The sequence below is a fragment of the Chrysoperla carnea genome, chromosome 3 (assembly GCF_905475395.1).
Source record: "Chrysoperla carnea chromosome 3, inChrCarn1.1, whole genome shotgun sequence".
Classification (NCBI taxonomy): domain Eukaryota; kingdom Metazoa; phylum Arthropoda; class Insecta; order Neuroptera; family Chrysopidae; genus Chrysoperla; species Chrysoperla carnea.
Genome location: NC_058339.1, coordinates 36,260,881 through 36,283,526, shown reverse-complemented (window position 1 = coordinate 36,283,526; position 22,646 = coordinate 36,260,881). Strand labels below are relative to the sequence as shown.

Genomic DNA, 22,646 nt, shown 5'->3' with positions numbered 1-22,646 from the left:
ATTATTTCCATGACTTCAAATATATTTATTATTTCATTTCTCATATTAAGTTCCTTTCTCATAAAAATGATTGTTCTCATAATTTTGGATTTGACCTCTAGGTGGCGAGAATGTAATCAAATCTTTATAACTTTATAACTTCAAGGCTAAATAAAATTAGAATTTATTATATTATGTCAAATTTTATCGGAAATTATGATTGAATGACGGTGATTTTTCTTAGCAGTTTGTTGCAGTTATCTAGTACTTGAGATTTTTAATTAGATTTCAAACGATTTTACGATTTTTTTTTGCGAGCAATATTTTGCATATTACGGTCCACAGAAATGCTCATATAAATTTTTTTGTTTTTTAATTTTTTTAAAGTTTCGAATGATGTTTTTTACGTTTAGTAGAAACTTTTTCGTTCGCGCATGAATAAACTATTTGGTCATTTCCTGCTTACAAATCTAAAAATACCCTTAATTGATATAACCGTGACAACAACCTGTCAAATTTACGCCCTTTATTAAATTAAAAAAAAAAAAAAAATACAAGCCCAGTAGTTAACATAGCGACTTTAACAGTCGTGGCCCATTAAAATGTACACCGATGTTCCCAATAAAGTTATAACCGCTATGTAAACTACTGAACTTGTTTCTTTTTTTTCGGATTTTATTATTTAACGCAGTCGGGTTTTTGATTTTATTTATTAGATTGCTGATTATTATTAAAATCTGTATGTAATCAAACTTATTATTTCCTAATAAAGAAGATTGGATGATTTCATTAATTATTCAAAAAATATTTCCAAGCATTTGACAAATATAAATAATGGTGTAATACACTTTAATTATTGTTAAAACATTCATCAATCACTTACTTTAAGTATTTCACATAAGCATATGTTAATTGATATGTATATATGTTTATAGATATGTAATGTAATGCAATGCTGTGCTTGTATATTATTGATATATGATGGTAATCATTAACGATGAATGATATATACCTAATAATTCTGAACGGATAGGGTAATATATTCATATTTATATTTAAAATTTGACATTTAAAAATTATACCACACACTAATGATTTTATGAATATGATATGAAACAATTTTAATATTATTTTTATATATCATCGTCTACTCACTGCTAATGACAAAATTGCATGTTTAGTGGGAAAAAAAGTCATTTTTCATAAAATAATTAAGAGAGATTCTTTATTTTATTAATTTTATATTTGCATATTTAATATAATACATTACATTTTTTGGACTAAAGTATTTAATTTGTTATTCATTTCGCGAAATATTCTTAAAGAATTTGTCATTGCCTAAGGATTCTCTTTAATTATTTTAAGGTAATTTAAAAATGATTTTTACGATGAAAGTATACTAAGTTTAGTCCCAAGTTTGTAACGCTTAAAAATATTGATGCTATGAACAAAATTTTGGTATAGAAGTTCATAAAATCACCTATTAGTCCATTTCCGGTTGTCTGTCTGTCCGCCTGTCATCACGACCATCAAAAACGAAAAAAGATATCAAGCTAAAATTTTAGCGTGCTGAGGATGTAAAAAGTGAGGTCGACTTCGTAAATGAGCAACATAGGTCAATTGGGTCTTGGGTCCGTAAGACCCATCTTGTAAACCTATACAGATAGAACAAAAATTTAAATTAAAAAAATGTTCCTTATCAAAAAATAAACAACTTTTATTTTAAATATTTTTCGTAAACATCACAGTTTATCCGTGAGAGCGCAAACTGTATAGTATTATAGTATATTATATGGGAATATCAGTTATATATGTGTGACCTGTATGTATGTGTACTGTGATAGTGTAATCAACACAGTCTGTATATGGTATTTTAACAATTTACTCAGTCAATTGCTCGTTTTCACTTGTTCTTACTGTCAAATAGCCTATGAGATTTTATTAATTATCGGTTAAGATAACTGTTATTACAATATCACATACAAAGGACGTCTTATACCAAGAAATCTGATCAAGAAAGGATTGGTTAGGGTGTGTTGTAATTACTAATCCTTTTAAATCCTATAAAGTATTTAACTTACACTTGTGAATTAACCTTTAGAAATTATGTAACACACATACACATGTAAATGTTTGTAAATGATTTGCGGTACATATTTGTACATATATGTATTTATATAAATGTATAAATGGTTTTGGTCGTATGGCCTTTAAGCTAATATTTAATGACTACTTGCGTATTCTATTTGTTGATAGAACACATTTACCAAACATTATTTCTCTTGCAATCAAAATGTCTATTTGATTATGTTTTGAAAATTGAGCTTGTTGAATTAATATTGGGCAAATATCAATTAAGTTCTACATCTAGTATTGACTTACTGCTTAAGAACTGTAAAAGCTTTCAAAATTAAAAGATAATTTCCATGTTTAAAATTTTATTTAATTCATGTGTTTTCTTTTGTTTATAGACTTTGGATGGGCAATAATATCGCCTAGGTGAGTCCAAAAAAAAAAAAAAAAACAATATCAATGGCCTTACAAAGTTTTTTTTCCAAAATTTGATAAAATATGAAAAATTATTTGAAAAAAAAAGTAAAATGCCGTTGAATTTCAGAAACTAAAAGTCATTGGGGTAATCGAACACTTTGCGATAATGCAAATTTGAAAAGTAAAGCTATGTTTACATGAACTGAAAAAAAATTGACAACCTCAATTCGGGAAAATCGCAAACAAAAATTTTGTTATGAAATTTGATGAAACTCGGTGGATGGGGCAATTTTGATTCAAAAAGTATAAAAATCAGGTTAATTTAATGATTGGATGCAGAGTTTCTGAGATATTGCAATATTTGAATTGATTTTAGTCCGTGTCTCAAGAAATATTCGACCAGTAAACAAATGAACCCGATTTTTGTACTTTTTGGATCAAAATTACCTTATATACTAAGTTTTATCGAAATCGGAGATAAAAAAAAATTTCTGATTTTTTGCAATTTTTTAAGGGAAACCCACCCCTTTGAAAAAATCAGAAAAAGAAAAGATGGCCGTGAAATATTTTATATTGACTATTTTTACGGAAATCTGTAATTTATGGTAATGTCAAATTAAATTTTCAATTTTTTTTACTTTTTCTATTAATATATATCTTTATAAATTATATCTCATGTGTTATTCTGAAGTATGAGCTTTATTGCTGTACATTTTCATTTCATTCGCTAGTTTTAGCGTGAAAGTGTAACAAACAAACAAACAAACATGCTTACTTTCGTATTTATAATATAAAATGCATTTCAATTAATAATATTAATTGAAAATCATCCCGCGTTTTATTCATTTGAAATCGGTATCAAATATTTATTTAAACACTGTGTAGCGTACGTAGTGTTGGTACTGAACGATAGAGTCAATTAAATAATGCATACCAGTGCGTAAATTTACCTCAGAATAAATTGAAATACATTTATTTTCTGTGATATGATTACATACATACATCGATATTGAAAAATTTTATACATCTGTGCGATATATTGTATAGTCTAGGAGAGTATAGAAAAACGAGATTAAAAAAACTTAACCACAAGTCAGTGACAGCTAGAACCGGTAGCGAGAAGATGGCATTTATCGTAACGTCTTTGAGATTTCTGAATTGTCGCTCGAGAAATAAACAACAGACTAAACGAAACACGAATCGACGAAAGACAGGCAGTGAAAATGTAAAAATTAATTAAAATTAATTTGATTTTTTTATAATTTGGTTTCTGGCATAGCTGCTTAGATAAGTAAACAATGATACTAAGGCGAGCTTCTTAGGGGGGGGGGGTAGAAACGAAGCAAAGCACAGAAGCGTTTAAGGAAATCATTTCTCACATTCACAAAGAATAAGATTGTTGGGATAATAAAGAAATCTAAAAATTATCAAAAAAATCTTGGAAGCTTCTTTTAAATTACTATTAGTGGAGAGCCATAAGATTCTTACCTTGGAATCAAAGGTCAGTCAATGAATCTTCATAAAAACTGTTTCATTGCTTTGAAAGTCCATAAATTGTATCTCCTTCACCCTAATTAATGAAATGTCTAGACAAAAAATATGAATTGTTTAATATCTTTTTTTCAGTCCTTAGGCAAACTCCTGCTCTAGTCATCCGCCCACTTCAATTTTCAATTCTTAGGTGACGTAAGTGATATTCGAAAAACGGCGGACATATTACATATCACGAACAAATTTTCACTTTAATCTTCGCATCCTCCACCCGCGCATCAGTGATTTCATCCGCCATTACCGAAAAAGGTTCTCCCCACATCCTTTTTACATAATGACAACAAAATTGACAGGACTACAGATCACGAGCAGAACAAGTCTCTATCCCATCGTCCACTCTCATGTATGATAAATTATGTTGGTCAATCAAGGTAGGAAAATAGTCAAAGCTCATATTTTGACGAATTTTGCGCATCTATTAAACACCGACTAAGGAATGTCGTATATTAAAATTGATAAATTATTTTTGCCATCACCTGTTAGACTACGATACGAAATATACGTGTGTGTATACTATAAGTATACACAATATTGACATAATATATTCAATACACATAGCATGCCATATATGTGAGATATATATGTTTTGGTTTTACCAACTCGCAAACAATTTATTAATACATGGAATAAGTTACAGTATGATACAGTTAAACTTCACTAAAAACGAAAAATTTGTATATTTATGATAATTAATAAAACTCAACTGACGTCACAGCGTCATTCTTAAATCTTCGTGTATTTCCGGATCCTTAGCTCATTCCATTCGTTCGAAAATTAGCCCAATTATCAAGATATTTACTTTCAATTAAAAAATAAAAAAAAAATGTGAAAAAGGTCTTTTACTTGTGAAAATTTACTATCTCAACTTTTTATTAAGCTTTGAAAAATATTTAACTTTATTTTTTCCTAAAACAGAATAAAATCTATTAATTACAAGAAGGGTTTAACATACAGTCTCGAGTTTTTTTACTTCCTTATGAACTAAATATGGAAAATTATTTGCTAATTCCCTAAAATATTGTTAACTTCTTTAACATTTTGGGCGATTTTCATATTGCCCCTTTCTAGATCCGTGCTTGTGACATTTATCTAATGTATCTATGTTCCATTCTTTAAATTTCAGAAGAATATTCGTCTGTGGGTACTTCGATAAAGTTTGACTGTCCAATTTAAAGTTTGTTACCCTATTATACACAAACAAATGTTCATATTCAATGTTCTCTCATTCATAATATTATTACATACAGAACATTTATTTGTGATGCAAAATATTAGTGTATGCAAATATTTTTATACCTATTTTACATAAAATAGAGTTAGTTGTTGTCTGTCGATTAAGTATGATCATGTTTTTGATACGCATTGATTTATTTATGAATGCTGATTCATCAATATTTATATTCATACCATTATTATTGGTACACATATTCGCACATTCACTACAAAGTACAAACCATCATATGATATCGAATATATATGCCTATTAGTGCAGTTTATAAAAAGTATGTACAATAATCTAAACTTGAAAATAATTTTCAACTAGTGAAAACAAACAATTGACTGAGTTAATTGTTGAAATACCATGTATAGACAGGGTTGATTACACTGTCATATTACACATACATTCATGTCACACATATATAACTGATATTCTCATATAATACATACGATATAATTTGCGCATAATTTACGCTCACACGGGTAAACAGTGATGTTTACGAAAAATGTTTCAAACAAAAGTTGTTGATTTTTTATGAGGAAAATTGTTTCTATTTATACTTTTGTTCTATCTCTAACGGTTTACAAGGCCCAATTGACCTATGTTGCTCACTTACGAACTCGACCTCACTTTTTACGTTCTAAACACGCTTTAAAAATTTCAGCTTGATATCTCGTTTCGTTTTTGAGTAATCGTGATGACAGACGGACAGACGCAGACAGCAGACAACCGAGAATAAACTAATTAGGTGATTTTATGAACTTTGGTGAACCAAAATTTTGTCATAGCATCAATATTTTTAAGCGTTACAAACTTGGGACCAAACTTAGTATACCTTGGTATATTTCAAATACATGATATAATGGGACTAAACTTAGTATATTTTTGCTCCTTAGTGTGAACCCATCGTTTAAACCCGAATTAGATTTAAGGATGTATGCTTACTCAAAGAATCTGTTGTTAAAATTTTAGGGTTGGTAACCGAACATATTTTAAATCGAAATCTCAAAAAACAATATATTTTGAAAGTTTGTGATTCATTTGAAACGAATGAAAAAAAAAAACAAAAACAAAACAAAAAACAATATTAGCAATGATATAGAAAAAAAAAACCAAGTCCCCCATCCAAGTAAGGGATGTACGAGTAGGGTAGATTGAGGGTTGAAATTATTTTTATCTTATTTTCAACTCTGATGATGAATCAACTTTATTTAGGAAGACGAAAATAGGCATACAATAAGCCGTGTTTTTTTTTTGTAGGTCCCACTTCACCGGCCGCGGCCGGCCTGTAATTCAAAGCATTTTTAATTTTTTTACTTGAATTATTTTATTATATTTAAAAAATATCACTAAATATTATATGAAAAATGGCTTCAAAAATGTTTTTAATTTTTCTTGAAATCTAAGTTTGAAATGTGTCTACAGTTTAGGCTTCCAGAATACAATAATACCCCCTTAAGGTTATTTGATTATAAGACACACAAAAATAAATAAATAAAACACACGTGTCTTTGAAAAACTTTGAACATAAAAATACGGAAAGTAATATGTATGCACGATTTTCTACTCACCGCGCCTAAATATAATTAAATTAATGGTTAAAGCATGCTTAATGTTTATTATAATATTATTATATGATCGCACATAATATAACTATTTTACTAAATGTTAGTCTTTTTATGTGTGTAAAAGTGTAAATAAAAATAGATATAATGAGTTGAAAACAATATAATTATGATATTCTAAATCTGTTTGGTATTACATTTTATTTTTGTAATTTTATGTGTTTTGTGTGCAAGTCTAATTTTAAAGATAACGTAATATAAATAATGTTTTTAGAAAGTATAATGGGTAACGAAAAAACATTTTTATAATAGTTTAACACTTGTGTGCACTAGAAATGTTACTTTAAAAATCGGGATCCAGTTTAATATTGTAAAACCTCTGTTAATAATAATTATAAATTATAATTATAATGGGGTTGGTTAATTATAACTTAGTAATGGTTAATTATAACTTCGTTGTTATCCAGGCGACGCGACGACACTTTGATCAATTCTACCGCCCCCATTAATTATAATTGTTCACAATGCCGCTGCCTGGATTCTATCTTTGTTTATGTAGATAAATGGTCAATTATCGCCTTGACCGCTAGGCCACTTAGGATCTAACCTCTGTTAGTGAGAAGCAGGTACTTTCGTTGCCAGCACCGCGCCTAATATTCTTCTTATAAACAACATTTTCCTCGAAGTTTGGTTAGAATTTTAATATGATTTATTTTTATAATTAAAGAAAATACCGCTCTGAGATGCGAGACGTACCCCATCCCTACTTAAGTTGAATAAAGAAAGAAATATCCGAAACTCAGCCGTCTTGCCATTTTGATATTCGTGAAGCTAACGAATACATAGTATAAAACAAATTCGCTTCAATCCGCCTGTCTATCCCCAATCCTTATATATGCTTAGATCTTTAAAACTATGCAACGAATTTTGATGTGAGTTTTTCTAATTGAATGATTCAAGAGGAAGGTTTTTATCTATAATACATGTATGATATAGTAGAGTAATAAACATCATTTAAGCTCAAATATTGACAACAGCTTCAAGGCTTGTTTTTATCTATTTTTGGAAGGTGGAGCTAAAAAGTGGGGATGAATCGTGGAATATTTTCAAATATACCCAAGTGGGTTATCAAATAAAACAAATAAAAGAACATGACGTGTACATTAAAAAACTTTAATCCTTTGGGAAAGGGAAATGGGGAGCGGGGTGAAAGTGGGGATGTTGTACAGCAAAGCGCGTATGTATATATGAATGATATAATAAAATACGTTTTGTAAAAATATAAAATAATTATATGTACAGAAAATATTAAAAAAATTTCTCATTTTTGACTCGTCATTTTTGACGACTTCTTCGGTTGATCAAAAATATTTTGAGAAAAAAAATATTTGTATTTCCGTTTTGACATTGTTGTATCAAATCAATAATAATATTATTTCAATGAATGTAATTTTTTTTTTCTTCAGAATACACCATTATTATTTGATTAATATTTAATGTGACATAAACTTATTAATATTTCATATTCGTAATCAAATATTTACCAGCAAAAAATGATAATAATAATAATATATCATGTCATCAGAATATTTATTTGGTTCTCTATATCATTCTTTAATATAAAAACCGACATATTTGGTTTTGACTTGGTCTAAGGGCCTGTTTACATAAAACGAATTTTATCGGAACGATATTTTTATCGTTGTCGTCGTAACTGTGAATCTAATTCACTGAACTGTTTAAAATATTGTTTCGTATTGAAATACTCGTTTTTCGTAGTATTATTTCCAACGTTTCGAAAAATCTAATGATTAGAAAATTTTTTAGAAACAAAATTTTATATTTTCAAAAATATTCCTCATTGAATTCTAACGAGAATAAATATCACCACAATATTTTTAAGAATAGATGCTTAGATCAAATGCAATCTGCCTGTTTCTTGTGTGTGTTGTGCTACAAACCCTTAAATGTAAAAAAAGTAAATTTACAATATCCATAGATTTACATTTGTAAATAAAACAAGTGAAAACAATTGACAGAGTTAATTGTTGAAATACCATATATAGATAATGTTGATTACTCTCACATTACACATTACACATACATACATGACACACACATATAACTGATATACCCATATAATACTACAATTTGCGCATAATATGCGCTCTCACGGGTAAGCAGTGATGTTTTGAATTTCAGCTTGATATATCTTTTCGTTTTTGAATAATCGTGATGACAGACTCACAGACGACAGACAAAAACACAAACTTGGGACTAAAGTTAATATACCTTGGTATATTTCATATACATGGTATAAAAACAATGTTTACATGCAATAATATATTCAACGACTTTGGCATATGTCCTTCTTATAAGAACTATGACACTTTTTGTGTATAGGTATTATAAAACCACTTAAGAATAAATTTTTTGTTCTTCTTTTGTTATCAAATTTTGTGAAAATTTACCTCTATTGTTTGGCTTTCATGTTTACACTTCTGTCTTCTGTTTTTCGTAAAATAAATTAGAATTTGTTTAAAATAACTCTGCAGAGAATGCAGTGTTCTATTGTAAACATAAACAATTTGATATATGACACGATAAAATTGTGAAGTGAATTATGTGTGAAATAAACAAGTTTACATCGAACATTCTAGATAAATCAAACTTAAGGTAATAATTCCCACAGTTCAAAAATTAAACTGAAACCACGCTGACTACTTAAGAAGGCATAGTATATGTTTCATGCGCCAAATAAAAAAAACTGGACTGAAATTGCATTTACCAGTTGAAAGATTGGCCTGGAATAAAAGGCTTTTTTTCCACCAGTGTGTTGTAGTGATCCTTGCCTCCATAAATTGGTGGAAATATTATTTAAGATATCTTAAGTATTAAACCAAAGTTTTGAAGTTTTCTATGGCGTATGGCTTGACAAACTCTGGGTGATACGATTATATGCCCCATCACATTAAGGATTATTTGCCAATCTTTAATCTGGGCGTGTTCGAATATTATGAAAATCAGGATCAAGTGAGGAAATCTTGAAAACCTGAAAGGAGTTTCAGTCGCCGTCAAAGAGAATTATTTGAACACGCTTTCCTGAGTCTTTTAAATTGAAGCCTAAAGATGATTCTTGCCGATTCGGATTATTTGGTTCCAATTAATAATGATTTTAATCAGAATCTGAGAAAAATGAACGATTTCTGATATTATTGGCATTTCTAAGGTATTTTTGTTACAATCATAGAACATAAGGGAGTTGGATTATATTGTTCATCAACCAGAAACATTTACTTTTATTATCCGCTACGTTAGGAGAAGTGTTAATTATTTGATTTATGAAGCCACAATAATTTAGTATAAGAACAAAAAATAATATATCGTATTTTATCACACGAAGTGAGACAAACGCCCCGAGTCACGATACTTCGAACTTTGGCTTAAGCAACACACAAAGCTGTTCGTTCTAATCTGTAAAACGGGAAAAAATTGATAGACAATTTTGAACACTTATTAAATTGATAAAAAATTTAAAATAAATATTTTAAGAAAATGTTTGGTGGCGTAATAAATAAAAAATAAATGAAAGAAGGCGGAAAAACAAAAGAAAACAACGTGTTTTTTGTTTATATTTCAGAGAAAACTGAATGTAATATAAATTTTTTTTCCTTCAATAGAAAAAACATTTTATGTATATCACTGATACACGCCCACACATGCTGCTCATACAGATAGGCCATCAAATATATGAACATTCTTTGGTGAAGCCAACACTTTTCTCCGCAGTTTTGTCTCTCGTGCAGTATAGATGATCTATTCTCTATTTATATTACGTCTATTGTCAAACATTTTTCTTACACAAAGGTAAATGAAATGACATCGTATATCGAACGTGTTTTGTGTTTGTTCGAAGTATGGCACAGATAAATAACATAAATACCTAACAGCCTTTCTCTCTTAACATGCTACGTTTCGATGTTTACATAATGCTTGGCTATACAATGGAATTCTACATATTGTGAATATAATAATATACCGTATATTCACTGAAACATTGGACTTGGAAATAGGTAGATAACAAAACTCAAAATTAATTTTTATAAAATATAAGGATTTATTACATCCTAGTGTCTGTATGCATGTGTTTGTTTATTAACATTTGAAGAAGTGAGAAGAAAATTACTTCTCTATTACTTTGTTTGTAAGAGTGGCTATCTTTCTTTGCTTACATGACGTAAAAAGCGATTGCGTTATCAGTACTGTCTATAAAGGGTATTTCAACAATTAACTTCAATTAGTCAATTGTTTGTTTTCACTTGTTGATAGATAAATTTACATGGTGGCCAGAAGGTGGTAGATATGTGATTACAATCGGATATTTGTAAAGAACTATCATGATATTCGTGTGTTCTTCATCAAAGGAAACTGCAACCCAATCGATACAATTATATTTTGTTGTCAAAGTGCTACAAATAGCTATATTCCCAGTTCCAAACGGCAAGTCGTACTCCTTAGCTCCTTCGACTACTTGGTCATTAAATCGATATTTTACTGACGACCAACTCAGTCATTCAACCTTTGAGTTTTTTTTATCGTCAGTTCATGTTTCACTCGATAATTCTATTTATTATTTCCCCGTAAAGACCTTTCTAAGAAATTTATCAAAAGTGGTTCAAATTATGCATTAGCCACATTCACAGTAACTCCTACATAAGGTATGTTTGCTAACGATTACTGACATTTTCGACTATACTCGACGACTCCGCAGATTTTAAAGAGACGACAAGTTAACACCGCAAGGTCATCTTCGGTAGGGCGATCCTGTAAAAAAAATTACATAATTAAATTATTCCATGCTTGAAAGTTTAATTTGCTGCATTAAAAAAAAAATAGCCAGAGTTATTGTTTTAAAAATTTTATATCGTAAGCGCTTTCATCACGTGTAGAACACACGGTATATTCATTTCAAAGCATACTTCAAATTTAAGTTATTTTTGATTGAAGTAGAAATTAATTTTTTTTAAAATATAATTCAAAAGTGTTTAGTCTAAGATCCCAATTAGGATCGACTTTCACCCATCTGTTTACCGGATGAAAGTTATTTTTTATGAAATATAAAATGTTAACAAATATCCCTGCAATGGGTTGCCTAAAAAAATGTGGTCCAGACTACTTTTAGTGAAAATATCAAGAGTAAAATTTTTAGAAATTTTTCACTAACTTTCATATCTAACGAATTTTGATCTACTCGAAAGTAAAAGCCATAAAGAATATGCAGCAGCTATGCTGTCTGCCTCTTTTCGTTCACTATTTTCGCATTTATACAAGTTGTGAATAGTAATTACGTTCATCTGTTAATTCATTGCCTCACATATATAAATAAAGATAATTTTATTGCAAATACGGTGCTATATGATTGTCCACAAAATATCAGTCAGAAAATAAAATTTACAAGCTTTCCAAGTTTTGATATTTTTATTAAAAGTTGTCTGGACCATATTTTTTAGGGCAACTCACAACAGGGATATTTGTAAATATTTTACATTTCATAAAAAATAACTTTCATTCGGTAAACAGATGGGTGAAGGTCGACCTTAATTCGGATCTTGTACTATTCCTTTTTGCATTGACGGAGAAAGACAAAACATTATATGTTTTCTGTATTTTTTTAATGTATATTTGAAATTGTATTAGACAACTTTATACAGACATTCCAACATTATGTATATAGATGTGTGGATAAAGGCTATTAAATTTCAAATGTGCAATAATATGCTTAAGTACATTTTGTATTTTTAAAACTTAATTTTAGAGCCAAACGAACGGTTGTAACATTTACAATATGTGTTTCTTGTAAAAATTGAGAATTGAATTTTTAATTTTTACTTTTCCGATTCTGTAAATAGGCTCCTTTGATGAAAAATTGATAATAATTATTTTTATCTTGACGTTAGCTTGAAATTTCAAGTCGAATGTCTATGTTTCGTATGTACCATAAGCAGAGTTTTGAAAAATACATCAAATAATCTTAAAAAATTAATTACGAAATTAACTCAAATCGACCAAATGTTTATAATTTTTTTTGTAATTCATTTTTTTGTTTTAACTATGTCTATAGGCTATAGACATATCAAACCTACTTCAAACCCCATTTCAAACAAACATACTAGATTTTAGTTATTGAATTAATTATTTTAAATGAACCCATTGAAAAACTTGGTAACTCTTTTTAAAACATTCAGTGTTTTTTTGAAACATTTGATTGCTTGAAGCATACTAGATTGATTTTCAGACGTAGTTTAATGGAAATAAAGTGGTCAATTACCACACTAAAGCGGTAAAATGTCTTATCGTTCAATATTTTACGAATCGATGAAGAATTTTGGAAGTGGGCAAAAATGACGTTCAAAGATTCCGTCACGTAGGTACTAAAAAGCTAATAAAGCGTATTAAAAATTATAAGTATTATAAATATTATAATTTAAGGCCAAAACTGTGCAATAATTGTTCACATTCAAATGTTTAAATTTTCTGTACAAAAACAAATGAATAATTACACAAATGTCAAAATAAGTCCATATAGTTCTTTAGAAATTTTCTCAAATTATACTTCTAAAAATGATAGTACCTACTAAGGCTGAATACTTGTATATTTGTTGAAGTCGTTAGTTCGTAGACTTATCGAAGTTCTTTATAAGAACATATACAGTTTTTTGGACATCGAACAGTGTACATTAAATATTCAATATAATTGTTCATATAACAAATATAATCATCAAATTTTAATGATATTAAAGTTGTTCTCGTTGTAATAATTAACAACAAATACATCCAAATACATTCATGTACAACAAATATTCCAAATTACAAATTTATCCTAAGGATATCATTGTACGTTTAAATAATATATGAACATGTTTGTTAAAATATAAATGAAAACATGATGGATCTATCTAACAAGGATAAAATTTAAATACTACTATTTAGTAGATAAATTTGTATTTATAATAATTAGCGGTTATTGAATGTATACCTTATTATAATTATCAAAGATCTATTTTCAATCAGTATTAATATACTGCACTAAAAGATAGAGAAGTGTTCTGCTCGTGATCTGTAGTCCTTCCAGTCCTTCCAATGTTGTTGTCATTATGTAAAGTGTGTGGGGGGAACCGTTTTGGGGGAATCACTGATGGAGGGGTGGAGTATGCTAGGGCGAAAGTGAAAATCTGCTCGTGATATTTAATATGTCCGCCCTTTTCCCAATATAATATACGTCACCTAAAAAGTGAAAATTGAAGTGGGCGGATGACTAGGTCTTGCCTAAGGACTGAAAAAAAGAAATTAAAAAATCATATTTTTGTTTTGACATTTCAAAAATTAGGGTGAAGGAGATACAATTCATGGACATCTGTATATAATAATGTAAGTGATGTTAAGATTGGAGTTTTTATTAAATAATGTAATTGCCAATACATTTAGCCATATATTATGTAATAAATATATTACTAATCCTTACTAATATTATAAACCCGGAAATTACTCTGTTTGTCTGTCTGTGTGTTACACAATCACGCCTAAACTAATGAACTCCTTTACACAATGACAACAACATTGGAAGGACTACAGATCACGAGCAGAACACGTCTCTATCTGTTAGTCCATACAGGACATATAGGTGGTTCTACAAGCAAAGAAAGAAAGTTACTTTTAATTAAAATATGGAAATTTAATTTCCTATTCATTTGAAAAATGTTTTAAAATAAATTTTTAGTGAATTTTATAATGTTGTGTTGATAGACTTTTTGATAGAAAAAAACGCATATTTGTTATAGCCCACGGATACTAAATTGAAACTATGTTAAAGACTAATTAAAATAATATGTATTTAATTAATTATACGTCATCTATTCTTATACAATGATGATGTAATATTTAATAATAATTGATATCAATAAAAAAATTTAATTAAAATGATTTCATTTTATATTAAAGAATAAAAAATGTATACATATATCGGTCGGTTGGTATAATATTATATTGTGTTTATTTAATAAAGACAATACTGAAGAATATTCTAATTATTATGGAATACATTCGCCAATTGTATAACATTATTGATTGGCGAGACAATTGTATGGCATATTGTATATTATAAAATATTCGTTTTGCTGTATCTGGTGTCATCATCACCTCTCCCTCTCTGGAATACTGTAGTTTTCATATCGTATTATGTACTGGGTGTAGCATATTAGTTGTATTTGCGTCAGAGTAGCAGCATGAACTTGGTTATTATATACTGGTGTCCATGGTTGCGAAAATTAAAACATTTTGTGTACCTCTAACTAAATATCATGGTAGAAATAGACAAGGTATGCTCTTATGCAGGTAAAAGTAGGATGGGGACATTCTGAGGCGGAAAAAGTTTATTAATTATTAATTATTCATTCATTGTAAGGAACGATTTTTCACACAAGGATTATCCACACAAACGTAATCACGTTTTTTGCAACATTTGAATCAGGAAGCGAGAACAAGCTAAGATTGCGTTGACTGGGTACGTGAGCGAACTGAACCAAATCTTGTCCTCCATCGAGCATACCTTGTCTAATTCTACCAAGCTAAATATCATTTTCTTGTCAAAAACACTGAGAAAATATATATGAAAAATTTCCAAACACCGAGCTCCCTTAAGAAAGTTTTGCATCAACATAATATTTTAATACCCATTACTTTCAAGCGTTATTATTTTTTATTGACCTTGATCTGAATTTTGAATCTAACTGAAATTATCTCTTGCTACACTTTGTATAAGAATGTATTCAATTAAATATTGTCGTAGAAATAAAATATTATAGCTTGAATTTTAAATAGATTTGGAATCGATATTTTATTTAATAGAAAATTTAATGCAAAAACCTTCTACAATTTCTATACGGTACGTGCATAGAAGATTAATTTATTATTTTCACAATTCGTAGATCAGTTCCGAGCTATTTTTCGGACTTGAATCAACACACCACTGACATCAATTGTTAGAATACCTCCAATAAAAGTTTATAGCTTAGTCCTATAATTTTTAATCATGTTTGCTTCGAAAAATAACGATTTAATGATTATTTCAATATTTTACACAAATTTTATCTTGATGCCTTTCATAACTATCGATAAAAGATGCAAAACTGGTAAATGACGTATGGATTATTACATATTTTTGGTAAAGCCAGGGTATTAACACAACATATATCAAATTCGGAACTTTTTCTAAATCGGTTTTAAGTTTCAGCTAAACAACTAACCCATATGCGATTTATCGAGCACTTTCAGTTTATTGACTTATGAATGATGCTAGATTTAAGGAAAACAAATTATGAGTCGTTTTATTTTGAAGCAAACGTGAATGAAAATTATAGGAGTAGGCTAGAAATATTTTTAAAAAAAATTCTAAAAATTGCTGATGTAGGCGATATAATTGGCAAGTTTACACCTTAAAGAAACGAAACTCCTTATAGAAAACAATCAAATTTTCTTTTAAAATTGGTATATTGTGAAAAAAATATGTTCAATTTTTTGAACCAGATAGAACATGGAGGTATAGGTCGTTCAAAACGAAATGAAACTGTTCGAGAGAGAGGAGATTTGAAAGAATGTATGTTCACTTGTATAATATATCTATACTCTCTCTTATTCGTTCTCATTTCGTTTTGAACGAGCTTTACATGAAGTAATTCAAAACAACAGTTGGTATTTCCCCTAAAACATAACAAATTGTATGTAAAATAATTGTATGTAAAAAATAAATCAACCTAATTTTTCATTTCTATTTGAATATAGCTTGCTACACAGAGCTAGTTTGTTTTTAGTAAACCAGAATACAAGTAGGCGTCAGGTTTTCGTAACTACCTTGAAATAAATCGAGGCGGTATAAGGTCGAGCTTCACCCTTCTGATGAGACATACATTTTATAAAATTTTATTGATTGATAAGCACGCCTAGGAAAGCTTGCCTATCGAAAACTTAATTAAAAATGGCTATTTTTAATTTAATCAATTTTTTTATAACGGTTTTTTGTAGGCAAATCTGAACTATTTTTTTACCCGACTGCGCGACGCGAAGGAGTCGTAATGTCTTTATCTGTTTATTTTGATGATTCTTATGTCAATCGAATTGACTTAACCTTGCGAGTGATATTAAAGAGGGCGACCACCAGATGCCATATTCTGAAAAAAAAATATGTATGTGCGTTCCTATGTGACACACTAAAGATCAAACCCGTGGAACGATTTTGTTGATTCTTACGTCAATCGATTTGACTTAACCTTAAGAGGGCATAGTTGGGAACATTTGAACCGGTGTGATTTTAATGGGTCTCAACTGTTAAAGTCGCTATGTAAACTGCTGGACTTGTTTTTTCTTTATAAAGAAAAATTTCATTTACAATGACACCAAGTACAACATTTATACATTTATTAAATGCTTTCTTTCTTGCTGACGCATCCTGTTAAAAAACAGTCCACAATGCGTTTTAATAATTTGTTCATTTATTTCTTTTTATACCATTTATGTAGGTATATATGAAGTATATCAAGGTATACTATGTTTAATCCAAAGTTTGTAATGTTTAAAAATATTGGTGCTACGAACAAAATTTTGGTATCGGTGTTCATAAGATCCATTTCCGATTGTCCGTTCATCTGTCTGTCTGTGAATACGATAACTTAAAAACATACGGCGTAAAAAGTCAGGTCTAGTTCATTTAAGATAGGTCAATTGGGTCTTTGATCCGTAAAACGTTAGAGATAGAACAAAAGTTTATATGTGAAAAAAGGTTCATTAAATAAAACCTAACAACTTTTGTTTTTAACACTTTTTCGTAAACATCACTTTACCCGTGAGGACGCAAATTAGATTAGAATGTGTGTGTGGCGCCACAGTCTTGTTATATATTCTAACATATCGTAAAAAAAAACAACGATTTTGTAATCAACACTGTCTTTATATGGTATGTCAACAAATAACTCAGTCAATTGTTTGTGATCACTTGTTTTTCCATATATTTGTTTATATGTAAAATATTTCTCGGTTAGTGCATGATATGAAAACACCCACCGTTACACAATACATTCACTGATGGTGCACCACGAGATGTGTACCTATTTACACAAAAAAAAAAAAAAAAAAAAATTTATTTCATGAATAGTTTTTTCATAATTTTGATACAAAAAACATCCAATATGTGCTTTATGTGCAATTTTTTGAGTTATTTATTTGCATAAGCCCTATTTTTGTTTTAACAAGCTCTCTCGCATTCATTATGAGCAGAATTTTTTATGTAGCTTTATGTGCAATTTTTTGAGTTATTTATTTGCATAAGCCCTATTTTTGTTTTAACAAGCTCTCTCGCATTCATTATGAGCAGAATTTTTTATGTAGCTTTATGTGCAATTTTTTGAGTTATTTATTTGCATAAGCCCTATTTTTGTTTTAACAAGCTCTCTCGCATTCATTATGAGCAGAATTTTTTATGTAGCTTGCCGGAATAATGGACAAAGTTCATTTTAAGGGCAAAAATAACGTGTTCTATAAAAGAACATTCGATAAAATTGACTTTTTTTGTAGGCCATAATGTTTACTGGCGTTTAATAATTGTCAGCTTTCTTCTAAATTAAAAATTTCTGGGACAAGGAACAAACCGTTTCAGTATCGAGGAATTGAGGGAAAAGTCGGTTGGCTTACGTTAATTATAGCACACTCAAGATTTTAGAGATGTAATAAATGACAGCTGATGGGCAGAGAATTTTTTTTATTTGCTTACCAATAAACGAGATATTTTCTATAATAGGGTATTGTCGTTAGTCAAAAATAAATTATGAAATTTGAAAAAAGTTAAAATTTATGTAAAAACATACTTAAATATTCTGATTTCAAGTCATAGAAGCACATTTTTCATTTACAATTTTAAAATTAAAAATCGCAATTTTTAAACTGTATTTCACGTGACCTAAACCGCGGGCAAGCATTGCTGTGATGTCATATCGGTATGACGCATAAACCACCAGTAAGTTCAGTGTAGACAGCTGGGTATAATATATCCATAGATAATATGTATATATATATATTTATTATAATCAGATGTCTATGAATATGTCAAACTTATTTGTGTTATTTCGTATAATGATACCGATATTACGTCATCAAATTGGATGCTCGCGCGTATTTGACAGTTTAAAAAAGGTTTAAAATTTAATTTTAGTTTTTGGCAAGAATGCGTGTGTATTTTTCCGAAATAAATTTTTTGTGGCTTTTTATTAGCAAAATCAACAATTTGAGGTACTTCTTTAAAAATAGTAGAATACCCTATTCTTTATTTTTATAATCAGTCAAACGTTATCAGTAAAAGAAATATCGTTACACAAACAAATAAAAAATTGTAAGACATAAATCTGAAATAAAAATATTCAAGATAAAAATTTGATGATATCATGGAACTCTCTCTCATAAAGGCATTACAACAAAATAATTTCAAGATAAATTCTAGAAATATACATCTTAGATACTTCACATTATAGAAAAAAGAAAATTTATACGTATTTTCACTTTGTATTTTCACATAAAACGACTTTGAAAATTCATATTTTATTTTGTAACAGATAACATATAAACAATTTTCTCAAAATGACAAAACCATAAAAAAAACTTGATTTTTAGATATAATTGTTTGCTGGGAATTTTTATCGATTTTCAAACATATTCTTTTCTTCTGTCTTTTTTCAAAACATTTTCTTTTTATTATACCATGCATATATGTAATATGTAAGGTATACTAAGTTTAGTCCCAAGTTTGTAACGCTTAAAAATATTGATACCATGAACAAAATTTTGGTATAGTTGTTCAAAATCACCTAATTAGTCCATTTCCGGTTTTCCGTCCGTCCGTCTGTGGATACTATAACTCAAAAACGAGAAAAGATATCAAGCTGAAATTTTTACAGCGCACTCAGGATGTAAAAAGTGAGGTCGAGTTCGTAAATATATATCTATTCCTACTTTTTGTCGTACTCATTTAAAATTTTTATTTTTGCCAGGTAAAGAATAAAAATCCTTGACGTTTTAGCAATATTAATAAATAAATATGCTATACAAATTTAAGAATTCCTAAAGGATATTTTTTGCGTATAATATAAAAAAAATATATTTGGGAGAGTCAGGTGATAATTTGAAACGAATTAGTCTGAATTTTTATTTTTGGATTAGGTATATTAATGGTAAAATAAGATCTCTAAGTTTATCATCAGCTCTCCGGCTATTAATTGATCATATTGATTAACTTGATGCTTTAAGGCTCCAAGATTCTGGTCATTATGCTAATTATATCATTTGTGAAATATATTAAATTATATCGGCACACATTACATAAAAAATAAAAACAATCTTGCAAATTTTCTGTTATAGCAACATTTCTTGGAATAATAACTTCATCATATTTTATCGCGAGTATATAATTTTATAATGGAATTTCCGTCCCACATATTTTTTCATTAATATTGAATAGGTCGTTGTTAATGTTAAATGTGCGAAATTTTTTTACTTGCCATTGTGTATTTTAGAAACGAAACTTTCCTCTAATCAAATATGTATACACTCATTATCAAAGCGAAAGTATTTCACATAATATCTTATACTTCATCAGATAACATCTAATTTTATTATTTTGTTTAGGATTCCGCACCAAAAAAGAGAATAAATATTTAATATCTTTTTAACGGAGATTTAATAAAAATTCCTCGATGTGAATCAAAAGATACAAATTTAAACGCAAAAATTGAGCCTTTTTAGGACCCGGATACAATTTTGAGACTGTATTTGAGCCTTAATTATTCTAGAAAGTTCTAAATCTTTCAATAATTTTTTTCTACCATTTTTTTATTGGTATTTTGAAAGTTGATTGTTATAGTAAGCTATATGGGAAAATTGGAATTATTTATAATAATGAATCTTTGAAACACTTGAATTATGATAACATTTAACTAATTCATTTTAAAAGATCATAAATTTTGTTTAATACTTTTAATGGAAATATTTATAAAATAATACGTACAATGTAAAATAATTACAATGAGAATATTTTATAAAAATAATCCGTTTATTTTATTATTTTAATATCTATTTATTAAAAATAATAAATCTATTTAATCTAAAAATGTTATTTTAGATGCTGCTAATAGACACAATAGGAAAACTATGATGTGTGTATTCTTTTGAAATCATATTTATCATCAAAAACTTGCACGGCAACACAACAGCGAGACAATTGATTGTAAAAATTATTACATAACATTTTATTATAATAATTCTATTATTAATGTACTGTGAACAATATTTATAGATGTTTTAATTTGAATACAATGGATCATTATGATTTTCAAAAACTATCATTATTCCCGTACAAGATCTGTTATTATGCTTCTAAATGGATTAAGATTTATGTTGGAAGATTATATATATTAGTTTGTTAACGATAGAAAATATCGAGAAAGTTTATTATTATAAAGTTGTTTTTTTTCTAGTAAATGTTGATTAAAATTGAAAGTAGTTGTCAAAAATTTCAATTCGTGAAAGAGATCTATTAGTGAAATATGAATAACCCATCCACAATAATTTATCACGAGGTCCATACCCGGTCTTAGTTTAATCAGAAATTAATCTTGGTTTTTTTACGTCTGGCTTGACCATATTTTTCATTACTGATCATAATTGGATCTCATACTTAGTCCCGTCCCGAAAAAAGCTATGACGTACTCTGGCATCGAATTTATAGTAACAAGCATTACTTGCAAAGAAATTTGATGCCTGAATTTTACCTAAGAAGCCACATGCACTTATTTTTCTTGTTGTTAAAAAATGATTTTATCAGTTTTATCAAATTCACGATTATTTGATGAATGACGATTATGATTAATATTTTAATCGATATTAATCTAATAAACATTTTAATTTTATCGAATTAAAAATTAATCTAATAGATAATCGATTAAAAAATAGGTCGATTAATGTACTGATATAGGGAGTAAAACAGAATGAAATCTAAAAATGAACCTGAGAAACAATTAGAATTCGTATAAAGTTGATACACGGAAGCTAGAAGACTGTAAGATAGAGACACATTTAGGAAACACATTTAAGATAAATTGAAGGTAAATTTACGAGTGAACTGCTTAGTTATTATAGAAAAATTATTTTTCTTTACTCAGTGTAAAATATGTATATTGTTAATATTTTAGTCCTGAATCTCATTATGGCAATCATGAGATTTTAGCAACACATTATGGCCATGTTTTTTAAGATGTCGCGGTATTCTCTTTCATATCTTCGATTGGAAGAAACATCTGGAAAATTACCGGTTACAAGTCCTAATTTCAATCCTTTAGCAGCACAGATTTAACTTTATTCTTTTTAAAATTGGTACACTTTTCTGCTCTCCTTTAAGGATAGCTATATGTCGTTGAATACACCGATCTGACCACATGAATTCAAAGTCACGGGTGTAGCCTAACTACTACTCCATAAACCATTAGAAGCAATCTTACAGCTGTATAAAAGTTAATGCCAAATCAAGATTTTGCGAAACATTAGTTAGCGAGCCCTATAAATTATTGTATGTTCATCTAGAATCAATGGAAAATAGTTTTCGACGAAGACATTTACCCCCACACATCCACGTGAAATATCCTGCATAACCTCTCGTTTTCTTAAAAATAGTATGTACAGACATTGTGGGGAGTAAATATTTAGTTTGAATTTTCCAAGAATCATCATCACGCATACAAAAACATATACGA

General features: G+C 28.7%; 1 protein-coding gene across 2 annotated transcripts in view; it reads left to right on the top strand.

Moving 5' to 3' along the window:
• LOC123295290 (protein-tyrosine sulfotransferase) overlaps positions 1-22,646 on the top strand; it is a 226,710-nt gene that overhangs the window by 18,714 nt on the left and 185,350 nt on the right. Inside the window, exon 2 of one of the 2 annotated variants that reach the window (XM_044876580.1) lies at positions 2,451-2,478. The gene's annotated coding sequence lies outside the window, so the exon portion shown is untranslated. Of the gene's footprint in view, positions 1-2,438; positions 2,479-22,646 lie in introns of those variants that run through there. The other variant, XM_044876578.1, reaches the window with a different exon arrangement.